This window comes from Bombina bombina, chromosome 6 (genome assembly GCF_027579735.1).
Source record: "Bombina bombina isolate aBomBom1 chromosome 6, aBomBom1.pri, whole genome shotgun sequence".
Classification (NCBI taxonomy): domain Eukaryota; kingdom Metazoa; phylum Chordata; class Amphibia; order Anura; family Bombinatoridae; genus Bombina; species Bombina bombina.
In genome coordinates, this window is record NC_069504.1 from 1,105,688,426 (window position 1) to 1,105,709,036 (window position 20,611).

At 42.8% G+C, this 20,611-nt stretch overlaps 1 protein-coding gene across 1 annotated transcript in view; it reads left to right on the forward strand.

Annotated features, from left to right (window-relative positions):
- The window catches only part of PHF21B (PHD finger protein 21B), a 292,696-nt gene that overhangs the window by 151,416 nt on the left and 120,669 nt on the right, over nt 1-20,611 (forward strand). The gene's annotated exons all lie outside the window — the stretch shown is intronic.

Genomic DNA, 20,611 nt, shown 5'->3' on the forward strand with positions numbered 1-20,611 from the left:
GTACTCGAGGTGACTTAAAAAGGTAGTCCGCATTCTGATTTGACAGAACACCCTCGTTGCATGATTTCAGCAATTCTTATTCCTTGTGTGGTCAGTTGGGAAGCGGACGTCATCATACGAATTACCATTGGAACACTTTGAATTCTTCAAATTGTTTTATTTTTGCAGGATGGTCTGGATGAGGGCTTATCAGCTTCCTTAAGGCTTCTTTGTTCAACCTTTGACTAGGATAAGACCGGTAATCAGGTCTGCTTCCCCTCTGTGGAACCTGAACTTTGTTTTGAGGGTTCATCTGGGTCAGCCGTTTGGATGCATGCCAGGGCTGGACATTAAACTGTTTTGAAAGGTTCCATTTGTCTTAGCTATTTCCTTGACCAGAAGAGTATCTGAGCATGAGGCTAAAGCAACTTTAGCAACAGACTACTCTCTCCTTCCTAAGGTTATTTCTTCTGAAAACGTAAATTAGGAAATTGTTGTCCCATCTCTGTCCAGCAGCAACCCCCCCCCCCCCAAAAAAAAAAAAACCCCTCTAAACTGAGATTGCATCATAACTTGTATCTAGTAAGGTTCTTGAATATTTTTTTTGTTCAAGCTACTAAAGATTTGGAAATTCTTCCTTGTTTATCCATTACTCAGGTCCCCGCAAGGGGCAGAAAGCTGCTTCAATTATTTTGGCAGCTTGGCTTAAAGCTTTGATTCACATAGCATGTGTAGAAGCAGGGAAGTCTCTCTCTGAACAAATTACTGCTCGATCTACCAGAGCAGTCGCCATCTCTAGAGCTTTTAGAAAGAAAGCTTTTTTTGATTTGCAAAGCATCTGCTTTCCCACCCTATTGCATGGTGGTTAGGTGGATTTCACAACTTGGTTATAGGAACCCACATGTGATGGCTTGTGGATTCTCACTATCTTATGAAAGAAAACAAAATGTATGCTTGCCTTATTTCTTTTTTGATGGTGAGAGTTGATACCCTCCATTGTTAACACTTTTTACCCTGTTTTCCCTTTCCTACTTTTACTTTTCTCCTTTCTCTTGGCCATATGTATGACTAAGGAATAATGGGAAAGTGGGAGGGATTAAAGCTGTGTGCGGGGTGTTTAACCTCCTCCTGTAGGACTGGTCTTTAATCCCACATGTGGTGGCTCGTGGATACTCTTCATGAAAGAAGTGAATTTATCAAGTAAGGATTTTTTTTTTCGTGCACATGACATAATATAGATATGACCCTAGGTTGCAAGCATCCACATTTTCGGAATGCCAGTTACACTTTTTGGCAAAAAAATAAATAAATATTTCAGAAGTGCTTTTGTACTGCTTCACATTTCAGAATCATTTTAGATTATCTCTTTTAAAGGGACTATATTCTATCATGCATTTAATAGAAATACTAGTTTTCTATAAAAAAAAGTACATGAATTATTGAAAATGTAAATTTAATTTGGTAGATCAGTCAGCCCTACAACTTAAATTGTGTAAGAGTTCTGCTTTAAAGTTGCCAAAGGGAAAGATCTCATGCTCATCTATTACCTTTCTGACAACAAGAAGTGAAAAAGAGCACTATTTACTGTACATTTAAATGTACAGACATCCGTTTTACTTCTGTACATATGCAGTATTAAAAATTGATAGTCATTTTTGTCATGTGAAGTGGGTAGTTTTTGTATTTGCTGTCTTGATAAAAAGTAAAGGACAAAGGATTTTGTGCTTACTGATGAAATCTTTTCATTTACAGTTATAGGACATGAAAGCCCACCTATAGCTTTCACTATTCTGGCATTATGTTCCTTAACAGATGCTTCACTAAACCTGTCACACTTCTGGGGAAATGTAGGAGCCACAAAAGACTTAAAGGGGTATTAAACCCAAATTTCAACACGTCATTCAATTACTAGTTGGCATATCACTCCTGGCACGCAGGAGGAGGCAAAGAGCACCACAGCAAAGCTGTTAAGTGTCCCTCCCCTACCCATAATCCCCAGTCATTCTCTTTGCCTCTGTCAATGGAGGAGGTGAAGTTTGGTGTCCTGAAGAAATTCCTTTTTCGGGTACTTTTCCCTGCAAGCAAGGATTTCGGTTTAGCGGAGTCCCCGTCACTGGTGGTTTTTAAGCATTTAGGAAGTTGTGAGGTAGTCCTTGCTTTGTTTCCTAACACATTGCTGCCCATGGTACAGAACGCCAGAGTAGGTTACTCTGTTCTTTCTTTTTCTACAGGTCTCTGTAAGGAGCATGTGTCCTTTCACGCCTTGTGAACTGTCTTCCTGCTGGACATCTAGACTGCAGGTAAGTGCTTTTGTCTTCTAGGTCTTGGAGACTTGCACTTCAGAAAAATATTTCATATGCAGTAGATGGGGACATTTTTAAAACCCTTTATACAGGATTCTCTTTGGCAGGCACATTATGTATTTTGAGACTAGGGGTTAATCTTCCCTTTTAAAAACCAGATACAGGGTGCGCTAATGAAAGCTGCTAATATGATAGAATAGAGGATAGAATAAAGCTAATATATGCAAACATAAGCTAGTGTTAAGAAACGGCTCATAAATATAGTTAATACAATAAAATATATTTTAATATATTAGAATAAACCCTAATACATGTAAACTAGCAATTTAAAAATACATAATAAATGAATAAATGAGTAAAATAAAAAACACCGGTGGTAAGAAAATCAGGGGATATAAATGAAAGTCCGTGGTGGGCTTTAAAAAATGAATCCAAAGAAACAAAGTTCAATGATTAAAAGATGCAGAAAAAAATATAGCAAAATTGAGTGAGTGTTTGGAAAGCAGCTGAGTCAGTCTGTGTGGCTGGATCAATGTAACATTCAAGTAAAAGTTCAGTCGGTGGCTAAAAGGACAATCTGCGTTAAAGTAGAAAAGTCTGTACCATAAATGATAAGTTTTACAAGCTTGACTCACCCAGAATACGAAGCTATTTTCTGTTATGCTTCTCCGTGTACAAGTATAGTTGGTTAGATGTGAACACGTTAGACCCTTGATAGACAGGAGGTTACCTTTTCAGGTGAACAGTATCGCTCCAGCGTGTACTGTGGTTTGCTAGATTTTGCAGCGTATGCGGGGTCACGTGATAGTTTGTTCCAATCAGATGCACGGATTACCGGGTGGTCTGTAGATCAGCGTGTCGATGATATCTGCAGATTCTAGGAGTCACAGTTAGCCAAGCTTGATGATAGAAGATAGGAAACAATGTTACATTGCAGTTGGGATTATTTTCGTAGAGTTCCAAAGTGGAAAACAGAGCGCTCTGTATGTTAGTATAGACTTGGTAGTAAAACAATCAGTGTTGCGGATCAACGCGTTTCAGCTGATGTATCCCTTTTCAAGATGAATTCAGACTGCTTGCTGCCCTCCTTTTATTGAGGATAATTGTTTAGGACTCCACCTTGTTAGGTGCTCAGTTTTTTCTTAAAGGGATATATCCTTTCCATGGTTCAAACAGTCTCTCCATAAATAGCAGACTCTCATTTTTAAAAAGGAGCATAAATATTATATACACACATGTATGAATCACATGTGTAAAAATGTGAATAAAAAGTGTGAATAAAGAGCAAATACTGTTATGGTGAATTATGCATAAATAAACATAAATAAAATTCCTTATCAAGTTCATTATCTGGGGAAAAAAACCTGTGTTTTATTTTGCAGTGATCTATAATGTGAAAAGGATCTTATTGTGTTGTGAATAAATGGTTGCTTAAACTTAATCTTCCCTTTATTGGGACGTTTTTCCTCTTGGGCTAATGTTTTATACAGGGATTTATGTATAAACTTAAAATTTGGCAGCTTGCTTAGCTAGAACAGGCTAACTGACAGACTGTTTGAGCGTTTGTGTAAATTTAGCTCCGGTGCTGTAGGCACCTTTTACTTGCTGCGTAGTTTCCTCTCTGTCGGTCATGTGACTTCTCTCTGCAGTCGGATATTCGCGGAGCGGCGTCATTTAATTTCAGTCTCTTCAGTGTCGATCTACTATACAATTGTTTTAGAGACTTCTGGCAGCCAAATTGTGTATTTGCAGGTTTGCCAGAAACACCAGTTATGAAGCAGCGGTCTAAAGACCACAGCTTCATAACCTGTCCGCCTACTCTGAGGAGGCGGACAGACATCGCCGCAATTCAACCCGATTTGAATACTATCGGGTTGATTGACGCCCCCTGCTGGCGGCCGATTGGCAACAAATCTGTAGGGGTCGCGTTGCACCAGCAGCTCACAAGAGCTGCTGGTGCAATGCTGAATACGGGAGAGCGTATTGCTCTCCATATTCAGCGAGGTCTGTCGGACCTGATCCGCACTGTCGGATCAGGTCCTACAGACCTTTGTTAAATAGGCCCCTGTGTCTTTTGACAAATGCTTGTTATGCCTAGAGGCACAAATTGTTTTGCCTATGCAATTCTGTGCTGCATGCTTAACTAGAACACTTCAATTTAAAGATAAATTGTTGCCCGCTGAGCCCAATGTCTCTCAGGATGATGCTGTTCAGGCAATGCCACAGCTTTCTCCTCAAACGTCCCAAACCTCTATGGGGTCACATACAGTGCCCTGCAGTTCCTCTCAGCCTCCTGGAGGAGTTTATTTGCCTGCAGATTTTGCTGCACAGGTATCTTCTGCGGTATCTGCTGCATTATCTGCTTTTTCTATGCTGTGAAAACGCAAGAGGAAAATTAGACATTCATATAGTAAGGCTTTTGTTCCACGTACTGCTACGCAGGTTGCCCTCCCTCATAAGTCTGATGAGGAGGATACGTCGGTAGTCTCTGAGGGTGAAATCTCAGATTCGGACAGTATTATTCCTTCATCTGATACTGAAGAATTAAACTTCAGATTTGAGCTTGGACACCTTTGTGTACTGTTAAAGGAGCTATCGGCTACTTTGGACGACTCTAGTAAACCGTATAAACACAATGATGTTCCTTCCTCTGTGGAAGTTTTTCCTGTCCTAGATCGTGTGACGGAGATTATTTCACAGGAATGGGCGAAGCCAGGGATTCCTTTCTCCCAGTCTCCCGTATTTAAAAAGATGTTTCCTGTTGCTTACTCCATTAAAGATTCTTGGCGCACAGTGCCTAAAGTAGAAGGAGCTACTTCTACTCTGGCTAAGAGAACTACGATCCCTATAGAGGATAGCTGCTCCTTTAAGGATTCCATGGACAAAAAGCTGGAAGCTTTTTTGAAGATGTATGTTCATCAAGGTCTTCAATGGCAACCTGCAGTTTGTATTGCCACAGTAGCAAGTGCGGCATCTTATTGGTGCAACGCCTTGTCTGAATCGATTTTAGTAGAGACTCCATTGGAGGCGATACAAGATAGGATTAAGGCTCTCAAACTAGACAATTCCTTTATTTCTGATGCTAACATGCAAGTTATTAGACTGGGAGCCAAGATGTCTGGCTTCACTGTCCTAGCCCGCAGGGCATTGTGGCTAACCTCTTGGTCAGCTGATGTTACTTCTAAGTCCAAGCTTCTGGCACTTCCTTACAAGGGTAAAACCTTGTTCAGACCTGGTATGGAAAAATATTTTCTGATATTATGGGTGGAAAAGGGTCTTTTTTACCGCAAGACAAGAAGAACAGACTCATAGGACGTCAAAGTAATTTTCGTTCCTTTCGTAACTTCAAAGGTCAAAAGTCTTCCTCTTCCAAGCAGGAGCAGTCCAAGTCTTCTTGGAAGCCTAATCCGTCTTGGAATATGGGGAAGCAATCAAAGAAACCCTCAGCTGAATCTAAGTCAGCATGAAGGGTCGGCCCCCGGTCTGGGATCGAATCAAGTGGGGGCAGACTTTCCCTGTTTTTTGTCAAGCGTGGAGACAAGATGTCCCAGATCCTTGGGCTGTGGGCATATTTCAGGGTTACAAAATAGAATTCAAAACTTTACCTCCCAGGGGCAGATTCCACCTCTGAAGATTATCTGCAGACCAGGTAAAAAGAGAGGCATTCTTGAACTGCGTTCAGGACCTTTCCTCCCTGGGAGTAATTATTCCAGTTCTAGTAAGGGAACCGGGTCTAGGATTCTATTCAAATCTGTTCGGGTGCCCAAAAAAGAGGGAAATTTTTCAACCCATTTTAGACTTAAAGTGCCTCAACAAGTTTCTCAGGGTACCGTCCTTCAAAATTGAAACCATTTGTTTCATTCTTCCTTTTGTCCAAGAGAGTCAGTTCATGACGACCATAGACCTGAAGGATGCGTATCTTCATGATCCCATCCACAGGGATCATCACAAATTCCTGAGATTCGCCTTTCTAGACAAACACTTTCAGTTTGTGGCTCTTCCATTTTTACCTTGCCACAGCTCCCAGAATTTTCTCAAAGATTCTTTGGACTCTCTTGGCCGTGATCATGTCTCGGGGAATTGCAGTGGTGCCATTCCTGGACGACATATTTGTTCAGGCGCCATCTTTTTCAACAACGAAACTCTCATACAGAGATCTTGTCTTTTTTTAAGTTCCCACGGTTGGAAAGTGAATCTGGAAAATAGTTCCCTTGTTCCAGCTACAAGGGTGGATTTTATAGGGACCATAATAGATTCCCTATCTATGAACATTTTTCTGACTGAGGTCAGAAAATCAAGAATTCTCTCCCCTTGCCTCTCTCTACAGTCTACTGTTCGGCCATCAGTGTTTCAATGTATGGAGGTAATTGGTCTGATGGTCACTTCCATGGACATCATTCCCTTTGCTCGATTCCTTTTGAGAGCTCTGCAATTATGCATGCTCAGACATTGGAACAGAGATCATTCGGATCTGTCTCAGAGGATAGATCTAGACCAGTCGACAAGAGACTCTCTCCTGTGGTGGCTTTCTCAGGACCATCTGTCTCAGGGCACATGCTTCTGGAGACCTTCCTGGGTGATTGTGACCACGGATGCCAGCCTGCTAGGCTGGGGAGTAGTCTGGGACTCGTTAAAGGCACAGGGACTATAGACTCGGGAGGAGTCTGCTCTCCCCATAAACATCTTGGAATTGAGAGCGATTTACAATGCTCTGATGGCTTGGCCTCAATTGTCCTTAGCCCGGTTTATCAGGTTTCAGTCGGACAACATCACGTCAGTGGCTTACATCAACCACCAAGGAGGAACTCGGAGTTCCTTAGCCATGAAGGAGGTGGCACGGATTATTTAGTGGGCGGAAGCTCACAATTGTTGTCTCTCTGCCATCCACATTCCTGGAGTGGACAACTGGAAAGCGGATTTCCTGAGCAGACAGACATTTCAACCCGGGGAGTGGGCTCTCCACCCGGAGGTGTTCTCCAGGTTAACCCTCAAATAGGGGGTGCCAGAGTTGGATCTAATGGCGTCTCGGCAGAACGTCAAGCTTCCAAGGTATGGTTCAAGGTAAAGAGATGCTCTGGCGGTTCCTTGGGATTTCGTCCTAGCATACTGGTTTCCTCCGTTTTTGTGGTCCTTCTTATTGCTCGTATCAAACAAGAGACAGCATTGGTAATTCTAATACCTCCTGCATGGTCTCGCAGGATCTGGTATGCAGACCTAGTGAAGATGTCTTCTTGGCCGCCTTGACGGTTGCCTCTGAGGAAGGACCTTCTAACTCATTGTCCATTCCTCCATCCAAATCTTGTTTCTCTGAAACTGACTGGAGATTGAACGCTTAGTTCTGTCTAAGCTTGGATTTTCTGAGTCGGTTATTGAGCCCATGATCCAGGCTCACAAGCCTGTTACTTCAAAAATGTACCATAAGGTATTGTGTGAATACCTTTATTGGTGTGAATCTAAGGGCTATTTCTCTTGTAAGGTGTATCCAGTCCACGGATCATCCATTACTTGTGGGATATTCTCCTTCCCAACAGGAAGTTGCAAGAGGATCACCCACAGCAGAGCTGCTATATAGCTCCTCCCCTAACTGCCATACCCAGTCATTCTCTTGCAACTCTCAACAAGCATGGAGGTAGTAAGAGATAAGTGGTGAAACGTAGTTGTTTTTGACTTCAATCAAAAGTTTGTTATTTTTAAATGGTACTGGAGTTGTACTATTTTGTCCCAGGCAGAAAAAGAAGAAGAATCTGCCTGTGATTTCTATGATCTTAGCAGGTTATAACTAAGATCCATTGCTGTTCTCACACATAACTGAAGAGAGAGGTAACTTCAGCTGGGGAATGGCGTGCAGGTTATCCTGCTATGAGGTATGTGCAGTTAAAATTTTTTTTCTAGAAATGTAAATGCTAGAAAATGCTGCTGATACCAGATTTATGTAAGGTAAGCCTGAATACAGTGATTTAATAGTGACTGGTATCATGCTTACTTTCTGAGGTAATACTCTTTTATATTTACAATATAAAACAGTTGCTGGCATGTTTAAACGTTTTTATATATACTTTGGTGATAAAACTTTATTGGGGCCTAGTTTTTTTCCACATGGCTGGCTTAAATTTGCCTAGAAACAGTTTCCTGAGGCATTCCACTGTTGTAACATGAGTGGGAGGGGCCTAATTTAGCGCTTTATTGCGCAGTAACTTTTACAGACTGAGACATCCAGCTTCCTCCGGGAGTCCCCTGAATGCTATAGGACCTCTCTAAAGGGCTCTTAGGCTTTCCAAAATCGTTTGTTGGGGAAGGTAGGCCCACAGCAAGGCTGTGGCAGTTTGGTGTGACTGTTAAAAAACGTCTATCGTTTTTTTGATCCGTTTTTTGAACTAAGGGGTTAATCATCCATTTGCAAGTGGGTGCAATGCTCTGTTAGCTTATTATACACACTGTAAAAATTTGTTTGATTTACTGCTTTTTTTTACTGTTTTTCAAATTCTGACAAAATTTGTTTCTCTTAAAGGCACAGTACCGTTTTTATTTTTTGCTTGTTAACTTGATTTAAAGTGTTTTCCAAGCTTGCTGGTCTCATTGCTAGTCTGTTTAAACATGTCTGACATAGAGGAAACTCCTTGTTCATTATGTTTAGAAGCCATGGTGGAACCCCCTCTTAGAATGTGTACCAAATGTACTGATTTCACTTTATGCAATAAAGATCATATTCTGTCTTTAAAAAATTTATCACCAGAGTAATCTGACGAGGGGGAAGTTATGCCAACTAACTCGCCCCACGTGTCAGACCCTTTGACTCCCGCTCAAGAGACTCACGCTCTAATGGCGCCAAGTACATCTAGTGCGCCCATAGCGTTTACTTTACAAGACATGGCGGCGGTCATGGATAATACACTGTCAGTGGTATTATCCAGACTACCTGGGTTTAGAAGAAAGCGAGATAGCTCTGGAGTTAGAAGAAATACAGAGCATACTGACGCTTTAAGAGCTATGTCTGATACTCCCTCACAATATACAGAAGCTGAGGAAGGAGAGCTTCTTTCTGTGGGTGATGTTTCTGACTCAGGGAAAAAAAATTCAACCTGATTCTGATATGTCTACATTTAAATTTAAGCTTGAACACCTCCGCGTGTTGCTCAGGGAGGTTTTAGCTGCTCTGAATGACTGTGATACAATTGCAGTGCCAGAAAAATTGTGTAGATTGGACAAATACTATGCAGTGCCGGTGTGCACTGATGTTTTTCCAATACCTAAAAGGTTTACAGAGATTATTACTAAGGAATCGGATAGACCAGGTGTGCCGTTCTCTCCCCCTCCTATTTTTAAGAAAATGTTTCCAATAGATGCCACCACACGGGACTTATGGCAGACAGTCCCTAAGGTGGAGGGAGCAGTTTCTACCCTAGCTAAGCGTACTACTATCCCTGTCGAGGACAGTTGTGCTTTCTCAGATCCAATGGATAAAAAGTTAGAGGGTTACCTTAAGAAAATGTTTATTCAACAAGGTTTTATTCTACAGCCCCTTGCATGCATTGCCCCAGTCACTGTTGCTGCGGCTTTCTGGTTTGAGTCTCTGGAAGAGGCTTTACAGGTAGAGACCCCATTGGATGACATACTTGACAAGCTTAGAGCACTTAAGCTAGCCAATTCTTTTGTTTCTGATGCCATTGTTCATTTGACTAAACTAACGGCTAAAAATTCTGGTTTTGCTATTCAAGCGCGCAGGGTGCTATGGCTTAAATCATGTTCAGCTGACGTTACTTCAAAGTCTAAGCTGCTTAACATTCCCTTCAAGGGGCAAACCCTATTCGGGCCTGGTTTGAAGGAGATCATTTCTGATATCACTGGAGGAAAAGGTCATGCCCTTCCTCAGGATAGGTCCAAGTCTAGGACCAAACAGTCTAATTTTCGTGCCTTTCGAAACTTCAAGGCGAGTGCGGCATCAACTTCCTCTAATGCAAAACAAGAGGGAACTTTTGCCCAGTCCAAGTCGGTCTGGAGACCTAACCAGACCTGGAACAAAGGGAAGCAGGCCAAAAAGCCTGCTGCTGCCCTTAAGACAGCATGAAGTATCAGCCCCCTATCCGGTAACGGATCTAGTAGGGGGCAGACTTTCGCTCTTTGCCCAGGCTTGGGCAAGAGATGTCCAGGATCCCTGGGCGTTGGAAATTGTATCCCAGGGATATCTTCTGGACTTCAAAGCTTCCCCTCCAAAAGGGAGATTTCACCTTTCACAATTATCTGCAAACCAGATAGACAGAGGCATTTTTACACTGTGTTCAAGACCACCTAGTTATGGGAGTGATCCACCCAGTTCCAAAGGAGGAACAGGGACAAGGATTCTATTCAAATCTGTTTGTGGTCCCCAAAAGAGAGGGAAACTTCAGACCAATCTTAGATCTCAAGATCTTAAACAAATTTCTCAGGGTCCCATCATTCAAGATGGAGACCATTCGTACCATCCTGCCTATGATCCAGGAGGGTCAATACATGACTACAGTGGATTTAAAGAATGCGTATCTTCACATTCCGATACACAAAGATCATCATCGGTTTCTCAGGTTTGCCTTCCTAGACGGGCATTACCAGTTTGTAGCTCTTCCATTTGGGTTAGCTACAGCCCCAAGAATCTTTACGAAGGTTCTGGGGTCACGTCTGGCGGTCCTAAGGCCGCGGGGCATAGCAGTGGCCCCTTATTTAGACGACATTCTGATACAGGCGTCAAATTTCAAAATTGCCAAGTCTTATACGGACATAGTTCTGGCATTTCTGAGGTCGCATGGGTGGAAAGTGAACGAAGAAAAGAGTTCTCTATCCCCTCTCACAAGAGTCTCCTTTCTGGGAACTCTAATAGATTCTGTAGAAATGAGGATTTACCTGACAGAGTCCAGGTTATCAAAACTTCTAAATTCCTGCCGTGTTCTTTATTCCACTCCTCGCCCTTCGGTGGCTCAGTGTATGGAAGTAATCGGCTTAATGGTAGCGGCAATGGACATAGTGCCGTTCGCCCGCCTACATCTCAGACCGCTGCATGCTCAGCCAGTGGAATGGGGATAACACAGATTTGTCCCCTCTACTAAATCTGGATCAAGAGTCCAGGGATTCTCTTCTCTGGTGGCTATCCTGGGTCCATCTGTCCAAAGGTATGACCTTTCGCAGGCCAGATTGGACAATTGTAACGACAGATGCCAGCCTTCTAGGCTGGGGGGCAGTCTGGAACTCCCTGAAGGCTCAGGGATTGTGGACTCAGGAGGAGACACTCCTTCCGATAAACATTCTGGAACTAAGAGCGATATTCAGTGCTCTTCAGTCTTGGCCTCAGCTAGCGACAATGAGGTTCATAAGATTTCAGTCGGACAACATCACGACTGGGGCTTACATCAACCATCAAGTGGGAACAAGGAGTTCCCTAGCGATGTTAGAAGTCTCAAAGATAATTCTCTGGGCAGAAATTCACTCTTGCCACCTATCAGCTATCCATATCCCAGGTGTAGAGAACTGGGAGGCGGATTTTCTAAGTCGACAGACTTTTCATCCGGGGGAGTGGGAACTCCATCCGGAGGTGTTTGCACAATTGATTCATCGTTGGGGCAAACCAGAACTGGATCTCATGGCGTCTCGCCAGAACGCCAAACTTCCTTGTTACGGATCCAGGTCCAGGGACCCCAAGGCAACGCTGATAGATGCTCTAGCAGCGCCTTGGTCCTTCAACCTGGCTTATGTGTTTCCACCGTTTCCTCTGCTCCCTCATCTGATTGCCAAAATCAAGCAGGAGAGAGCATCGGTGATCTTGATAGCGCCTGCGTGGCCACGCAGGACTTGGTATTCAGATCTGGTGGACATGTCATCTTTTCCACCATGGACTCTGCCGCTGAGACAAGACCTTCTACTTCAAGGTCCTTTCAACCATCCAAATCTAATTTCTCTGAGGCTGACTGCCTGGAGATTGAACGCTTGATGTTATCAAAGCGTGGTTTCTCCGAGTCAGTCATTGACACCTTAATTCAGGCTCGAAAGCATGTCACCAGGAAAATCTATCATAAGATATGGCGTAAATTTCTTTATTGGTGTGAATCCAAGGGCTACTCATGGAGTAAGGTCAGGATTCCCAGGATATTATCTTTTCTCCAAGAAGGATTGGAGAAAGGATTGTCAGCTAGTTCCTTAAAGGGACAGATTTCTGCTCTGTCTATTCTTTTGCACAAGCGTCTGGCGGATGTTCCAGACGTTCAGGCATTTGTCAGGCTTTAGTTAGAATCAAGCCTGTGTTTAAACCTGTTTCTCCACCTTGGAGCTTAAATTTGGTTCTTAAAGTTCTTCAGGGGGTTCCGTTTGAACCTCTTCATTCCATAGATATCAAACTTTTATCTTGGAAAGTTCTTTTTTGGTAGCTATTTCCTCGGCTCGTAGAGTTTCCGAGTTATCTGCCTTACAATGTGATTCTCCTTATCTGATCTTCCATGCAGATAAGGTAGTTCTGCGTACCAAACCTGGGTTTTTACCTAAGGTGGTATCTAATAAGAATATTAATCAGGAGATTGTTGTTCCATCATTGTGTCCTAATACTTCTTCAAAGAAGGAACGTCTATTACACAATCTTGACGTGGTTCGTGCTTTAAAGTATTATTTACAAGCTACTAAAGATTTTCGTCAAACATCTGCTTTGTTTGTTGTCTACTCTGGACAGAGGAGAGGCCAAAAGGCTTCGGCAACTTCTCTTTCTTTTTGGCTAAGGAGTATAATACGCTTAGCTTATGAGACTCCTGGCCAGCTGCCTCCTGAAAGGATTACAGCTCATTCTATTAGAGCTATGGCTTCCACATGGGCCTTTAAAAATGAGGCTTCTGTTGAACAGATTTGTAAGGCGGCGACTTGGTCTTCGCTTCATACCTTTTCAAAATTCTATAAATTTGATACTTTTGCTTTTCGGAGGCTATTTTTGGGAGAAAATTTTTACAGGCAGTGGTACCTTCCGTTTAAGTACCTGCCTTGTCCCTCCCTTCATCCGTGTACTTTAGCTTTGGTATTGGTATCCCACAAGTAATGGATGATCCGTGGACTGGATACACCTTACAAGAGAAAACATAATTTATGCTTACCTGATAAATTTATTTCTCTTGTGGTGTATCCAGTCCACGGCCCGCCCTGTCATTTTAAGGCAGGTATTTTTTAATTTTAAACTACAGTCACCACTGCACCCTATGGTTTCTCCTTTCTCTGCTTGTCTTCGGTCGAATGACTGGATATGGCAGTTAGGGGAGGAGCTATATAGCAGCTCTGCTGTGGGTGATCCTCTTGCAACTTCCTGTTGGGAAGGAGAATATCCCACAAGTAATGGATGATCCGTGGACTGGATACACCACAAGAGAAATAAATTTATCAGGTAAGCATAAATTATGTTTTTTGGAGTAGAGTCAGGATTCCTAGAATTTTGTCTTTTCTCCAGGAAGGACTGGAGAAAGGGTTGTCGGTCAGTTCTCTGAAAGGTCAGATTTCTGCATTATCTATTTTGTTACACAATCGCCTGGCGGATGTGCCAGATGTTCAATCTTTCTCCAACATTGGTGTGTCCGGTCCACGGCGTCATCCTTACTTGTGGGATATTCTCTTCCCCAACAGGAAATGGCAAAGAGTCCCAGCAAAGCTGGTCACATGATCCCTCCTAGGCTCCGCCCACCCCAGTCATTCTCTTTGCCGTTGCACAGGCAACATCTCCACGGAGATGGTTAAGAGTTTTTTGTAGTTTTATTCTTCTATCAAGTGTTTGTTATTTTAAAATAGTGCTGGTATGTACTATTTACTCTGAAACAGAAAAGGATGAAGATTTCTGTTTGTAAGAGGAAGATGATTTTTAGCAGACAGTAACTAAAATCGATTGCTGTTTCCACACAGGACTGTTGAGATGAAGTAACTTCAGTTGGGGGAAACAGTTAGCAGTCTTTTCTGCTTAAGGTATGACTAGCCATATTTCTAACAAGACCATGTAATGCTGGAAGGCTGTCATTTCCCCTCATTGGGACCGGTAAGCCATTTTCTTAGTTAAACATAAAAGAATAAAGGGCTTCACAAAGGGCTTAAAAACTGGTAGACATTTTTCTGGGCTAAAACAATTGCTTTACTAGGCATATTATGCAGATTCTAACTAATTATTGGTATTATAATCTTGGGGAACGTTTAGAAAAACGGCAGGCACTGTGTTGGACACCTTTTTCAGATGGGGGCCTTTCTAGTTATAGACAGAGCCTCATTCTGGGACTGTATAGGGGTTAAATGTAAAAACGGCTCCGGTTCCGTTAATTTAAGGGTTAAAGCTCTGAAATTTGGTGTGCAATACTTTTAATGCTTTAAGACACTGTGGTGAAATTTTGGTGAATTTTGAACAATTCCTTCATACTTTTTCACATATTCAGTAATAAAGTGTTTTCAGTTTGAAATTTAAAGTGACAGTAATGGTTTTATTTTAAAACGTTTTTTGTGCTTTGTTGACAAGTTTAAGCCTGTTTAACATGTCTGTACCATCAGATAAACTATGTTCTATATGTATGAAAGCCAATGTGTCTCCCCATTTAAATTTATGTGATAATTGTGCCATAGTGTCCAAACAAAGTAAGGACAGTAATGCAACAGATAATATTGCCCAAGATGATTCCTCAAATGAGGGGAGTAAACATGATACTACATCATCCCCTACTGTGTCTACACCAGTTATGCCCCACACAGGAGGCCCCTAGTACATCTAGTGCGCCAATACTTATTACCATGCAACAATTAACGGCTGTAATGGATAACTCCATAGCAAATCTTTTATCCAAAATGCCTACTTATCAGAGAAAGCGCAATTGCTCTGTTTTAAACACTGAAGAGCAAGAGGACGCTGATGATAACTGTTCTGACATACCCTCACACCAATCTCAAGGGGCCATGAGGGAGGTTTTGACTGATGGAGAAATTTCAGATTCAGGAAAAATTTCTCATCAAGCTGAACCTGATGTTGTGACATTTAAATTTAAATTAGAACATCTCCGCGCACTGCTTAAGGAGGTGTTATCTACTCTGGATGATTGTGACAATTTGGTCATTCCAGAGAAATTATGTAAGATGGACAAGTTCCTAGAGGTTCCGGTGCCCCCCGACGATTTTCCTATACCCAAGCGGGTGGCGGACATAGTAAATCGGTTGAGGGGGCGGTTTCTACTCTAAACAAACGCACTACTATTCCTATCGAAGATAGTTGTGCTTTCAAAGATCCTATGGATAAGAAATTAGAGGGTTTGCTTAAAAAGATTTTTGTACAGCAAGGTTACCTTCTACAACCAATTTCATGCATTGTTCCTGTCACTACGGCAGCGTGGTTCTGGTTCGAGAAACTAGAAAAATCGCTCAGTAAAGAATCTTCGTATGAGGAGGTTATGGACAGAGTTCAAGCACTTAAATTGGCTAACTCTTTTTTTTAGATACCGCTTTGCAATTAGCTAGATTAGCGGCGAAAAATTCAGGGTTTGCTGTCGTGGCGCGCAGAGTGCTTTGGCTAAAGTCTTGGTCAGCGGATGTGTCTTCCAAGACAAAATTGCTTAACATTCCTTTCAAAGGTAAAACATTATTTGGACCTGATTTGAAAGAGATTATTTCAGACATCACTGGGGGAAAGGGCCACGCCCTCCCACAGGATAGGTCTTTTAAGGCTAATAATAAGCCTAATTTTCGTCCCTTTCGCAGAAACGGACCAGTCTCTAATTCTGTATCCTCTAAGCAAGAGGGTAATACTTCACAACCCAAACCAGCCTGGAAACCAATGCAAGGCTGGAACAAGGGTAAGCAGGCCAAGAAGCCTACCACTGCTACCAAAACAGCATGAAGGGATAGCCCCCGATCCGGGACCGGATCTAGTGGGGGGCAGACTTTCTCTCTTTGCTCAGGCTTGGGCAAGAGATGTTCAGGATCCTTGGGCGCTAGAAATAGTTTCTCAAGGTTATCTCCTGGAATTCAAGGAACTACCCCCAAGGGGAAGGTTCCACAGGTCTCGATTATCTTCAAACCAAATAAAGAGACAGGCATTCTTACATTGTGTAGAAGACCTGTTAAAGATGGGAGTGATACATCCAGTTCCAATAAGAGAGCAAGGAATGGGATTTTATTCCAATCTGTTCATAGTTCCCAAAAAAGAGGGAACATTCAGACCAATTTTGGATCTAAAGATCCTAAACAAATTTCTCAGGGTACCATCATTCAAAATGGAAACTATTCGAACGATCCTACCTACTATCCAGGAAAATCAATTTATGACTACCGTGGATTTAAAGGATGCGTACCTACATATTCCTATCCACAAGGAACATCATCAGTTCCTAAGGTTCGCTTTTCTGGACAAGCATTACCAGTTTATGGCACTTCCATTTGGATTAGCCACTGCTCCAAGGATTTTCACAAAGGTACTAGGGTCCCTTCTAGCGGTTCTAAGACCAAGGGGCATTGCAGTAGTACCTTACTTGGATGACATCCTGATTCAAGCATCGTCCCTGTCAAAAGCAAAGGCTCATACGGACATCGTCCTAGCCTTTCTCAGATCTCACGGATGGAAGGTGAACAAAGAAAAAAGTTCTCTGTCCCCGTCAACAAGAGTTCCCTTCTTGGGAACAATAATAGATTCCTTAGAAATGAGGATTTTTCTGACAGAGGTCAGAAAATCAAAACTTCTAAGCTCTTGTCAAGTACTTCATTCTGTTCCTCGTCCTTCCATAGCGCAGTGCATGGAAGTAATAGGATTGATGGTTGCAACAATGGACATAGTTCCTTTTGCACGAATTCATCTAAGACCATTACAACTGTGCATGCTCAGACAGTGGAATGGGGATTATACAGACTTGTCTCCGACGATTCAAGTAGATCAAAAGACCAGAGACTCACTCCGTTGGTGGCTGACCCTGGACAATCTGTCACAGGGAATGAGCTTCCGCAGACCAGAGTGGGTCATTGTCACGATCGACGCCAGCCTAGTGGGCTGGGGCGCGGTCTGGGAATCCCTGAAAGCTCAGGGTCTATGGTCTCGGGAAGAGTCTCTTCTCCCGATAAACATTCTGGAACTGAGAGCGATATTCAATGCTCTCAGAGCTTGGCCTCAACTAGCAAAGGCCAAATTCATAAGGTTTCAGTCAGACAACATGACAACCGTTGCATATATCAATCATCAGGGGGGAACAAGGACTTCCCTGGCGATGAAAGAAGTGACCAAGATAATTCAATGGGTGGAGGATCACTCCTGCCACTTGTCTGCGATCCACATCCCAGGAGTGGAAAATTGGGAAGCGGATTTTCTGAGTCGTCAGACATTCCATCCGGGGGAGTGGGAACTCCATCCGGAAATCTTTGCCCAAATAACTCAATTATGGGGCATTCCAGACATGGATCTGATGGCGTCTCGTCAGAACTTCAAGGTTCCTTGCTACGGGTCCAGATCCAGGGATCCCAAGGCGACCCTAGTAGATGCACTAGTAGCACCTTGGACCTTCAACCTAGCTTATGTATTCCCACCGTTTCCTCTCATCCCCAGGCTGGTAGCCAGGATCAATCAGGAGAGGGCCTCGGTGATCTTGATAGCTCCTGCGTGGCCACGCAGGACTTGGTATGCAGACCTGGTGAATATGTCATCGGCTCCACCATGGAAGCTACCTTTGAGACAGGACCTTCTTGTTCAGGGTCCATTCGAACATCCGAATCTGGTTTCCCTCCAACTGACGGCTTGGAGATTGAACGCTTGATTTTATCAAAGCGTGGGTTTTCAGATTCTGTAATAGATACTCTGATTCAGGCTAGAAAGCCTGTAACTAGAAAAATTTACCATAAAATATGGAAAAAATATACCTGTTGGTGTGAATCTAAAGGATTCCCATGGAACAAGATAAAAATTCCTAAGATTCTATCCTTTCTACAAGAAGGTTTGGAGAAAGGATTATCTGCAAGTTCTCTGAAGGGACAGATCTCTGCTTTATCTGTTTTACTTCACAAAAGACTGGCAGCTGTGCCAGATGTTCAAGCATTTGTTCAGGCTCTGGTTAGGATCAAGCCTGTTTACAGACCTTTGACTCCTCCCTGGAGTCTAAATCTACTTCTTTCAGTTCTTCAAGGGGTTCCGTTTGAACCCTTACATTCCGTAGATATTAAGTTATTATCTTGGAAAGTTTTGTTTTTGGTTGCAATTTCTTCTGCTAGAAGAGTTTCAGAGTTATCTGCTCTGCAGTGTTCTCCGCCCTATCTGGTGTTCCATGCAGATAAGGTGGTTTTGCGTACTAAGCCTGGTTTTCTTCCGAAAGTTGTTTCCAACAAAAATATTAACCAGGAGATAGTTGTACCTTCTTTGTGTCCGAATCCAGTTTCAAAGAAGGAACGTTTGTTACACAATTTGGACGTAGTCCGTGCTCTAAAATTCTATTTAGAGGCTACTAAAGATTTCAGACAAACATCTTCCTTGTTTGTTGTTTATTCTGGTAAAAGGAGAGGTCAAAAAGCGACTTCTACCTCTCTTTCCTTTTGGCTTAAAAGCATTATCCGATTGGCTTATGAGACTGCCGGACGGCAGCCTCCTGAAAGAATCACAGCTCACTCCACTAGGGCTGTGGCTTCCACATGGGCCTTCAAGAACGAGGCTTCTGTTGACCAGATATGTAAGGCAGCGACTTGGTCTTCACTGCACACTTTTGCCAAATTTTACAAATTTGATACTTTTGCTTCTTCGGAGGCTATTTTTGGGAGAAAGGTTTTGCAAGCCGTGGTGCCTTCCATTTAGGTGACCTGATTTGCTCCCTCCCTTCATCCGTGTCCTAAAGCTTTGGTATTGGTTCCCACAAGTAAGGATGACGCCGTGGACCAGACACACCAATGTTGGAGAAAACAGAATTTATGCTTACCTGATAAATTACTTTCTCCAACGGTGTGTCCGGTCCACGGCCCGCCCTGGTTTTTTAATCAGGTCTGATGAATTATTTTCTCTAACTACAGTCACCACGGTATCATATGGTTTCTCCTATATATATTTCCTCCTGTCCGTCGGTCGAATGACTGGGGTGGGCGGAGCCTAGGAGGGATCATGTGACCAGCTTTGCTGGGACTCTTTGCCATTTCCTGTTGGGGAAGAGATTATCCCACAAGTAAGGATGACGCCGTGGACCGGACACACCGTTGGAGAAAGTAATTTATCAGGTAAGCATAAATTCTGTTTTTTGTCAGGCCCTGGTCAGAATCAGACCTGTGTTTAAACTTGTTGCTCCTTGAAACCTTAATCTTGTTCTTAAAGTTTTGCAGCAGGCTCCGTTTTAAACCAATGCATTCCATAGATATTAAGTTGCTATCTTTGAAGGTTTTGTTTCTTATTGCTATCTCTTCTGCTCAGAGTTTCGCAACTCTCGGATTTGCAGTGTGATTCGCCTTACCTTAGTTTTCATGCGGATAGGGTGGTTCTTCGTACTTAATTGGGGTTTCTTCCTAAAGTGGTTTCAGATAGAAATATTAATCAAGAAATTGGTCCTCTCTGTCCCAATCTTTCTCATAAAGAACATCTGTTGCACAACTTGGATGTTGTGCGTGCTCTAAAATTCTACCTACAGGCGACTAAGGATTTTCGCCAGTCTTCTGCCCTGTTTTTTTGTTTCTCAGGAAAGTGTAAGGGTCAAAAGGCTACTGCCACTTCTCTTTTCCTCTGGTTTAGAAGTATAATTCGTTTTGCTTATGTGCCTGCTGGACAACAGCTTTCTGAGAGAATTGCAGCTCATTCCACTAGGGCTCTCTCTTCTTGGGCTTTCAAAAATGAAGCTTCTGTGGAACAGATTTGCATGGCTGCAACTTGGTCTTCTCTGCATACTTTTTCCAAATTTGATACTTTTGCCGTGGATGAGACCTCTTTTGGGAGAAAGGTTCTTCAAGCGGCGGGACCTTCTGTTTAGGTCTGCCTGTCTTGTTCTCCCTCCCTGTTCATTCTGTGTCCTCTAGCTTGGGTATTGGTTCCCACTAGTAATTGAATGACGTTGTGGACTTAGGACTGAGAACTAAATTTATGCTTACCTGATAAATTTCTTTCCGGATATGGAGAGTCTACGACCCCACCCTTTATTAAGACAGTTATTTTTGACTAAACCTCAGGCACCTCTACACCTTTGTGTTATTCCTTTTCCATTTCCCTTCGGTCGAATGACTGGGGATTATGGGTAGGGGAGTGGCACTTAACAGCTTTGCTGTGGTGCTCTTTGCCTCTTCCTGCTGGCCAGGAGTAATATTCCCACTAGTAATTGAATGACGTTGTGGACTCTCCATATACGGAAAGAAATTTATCAGGTAAGCATAAA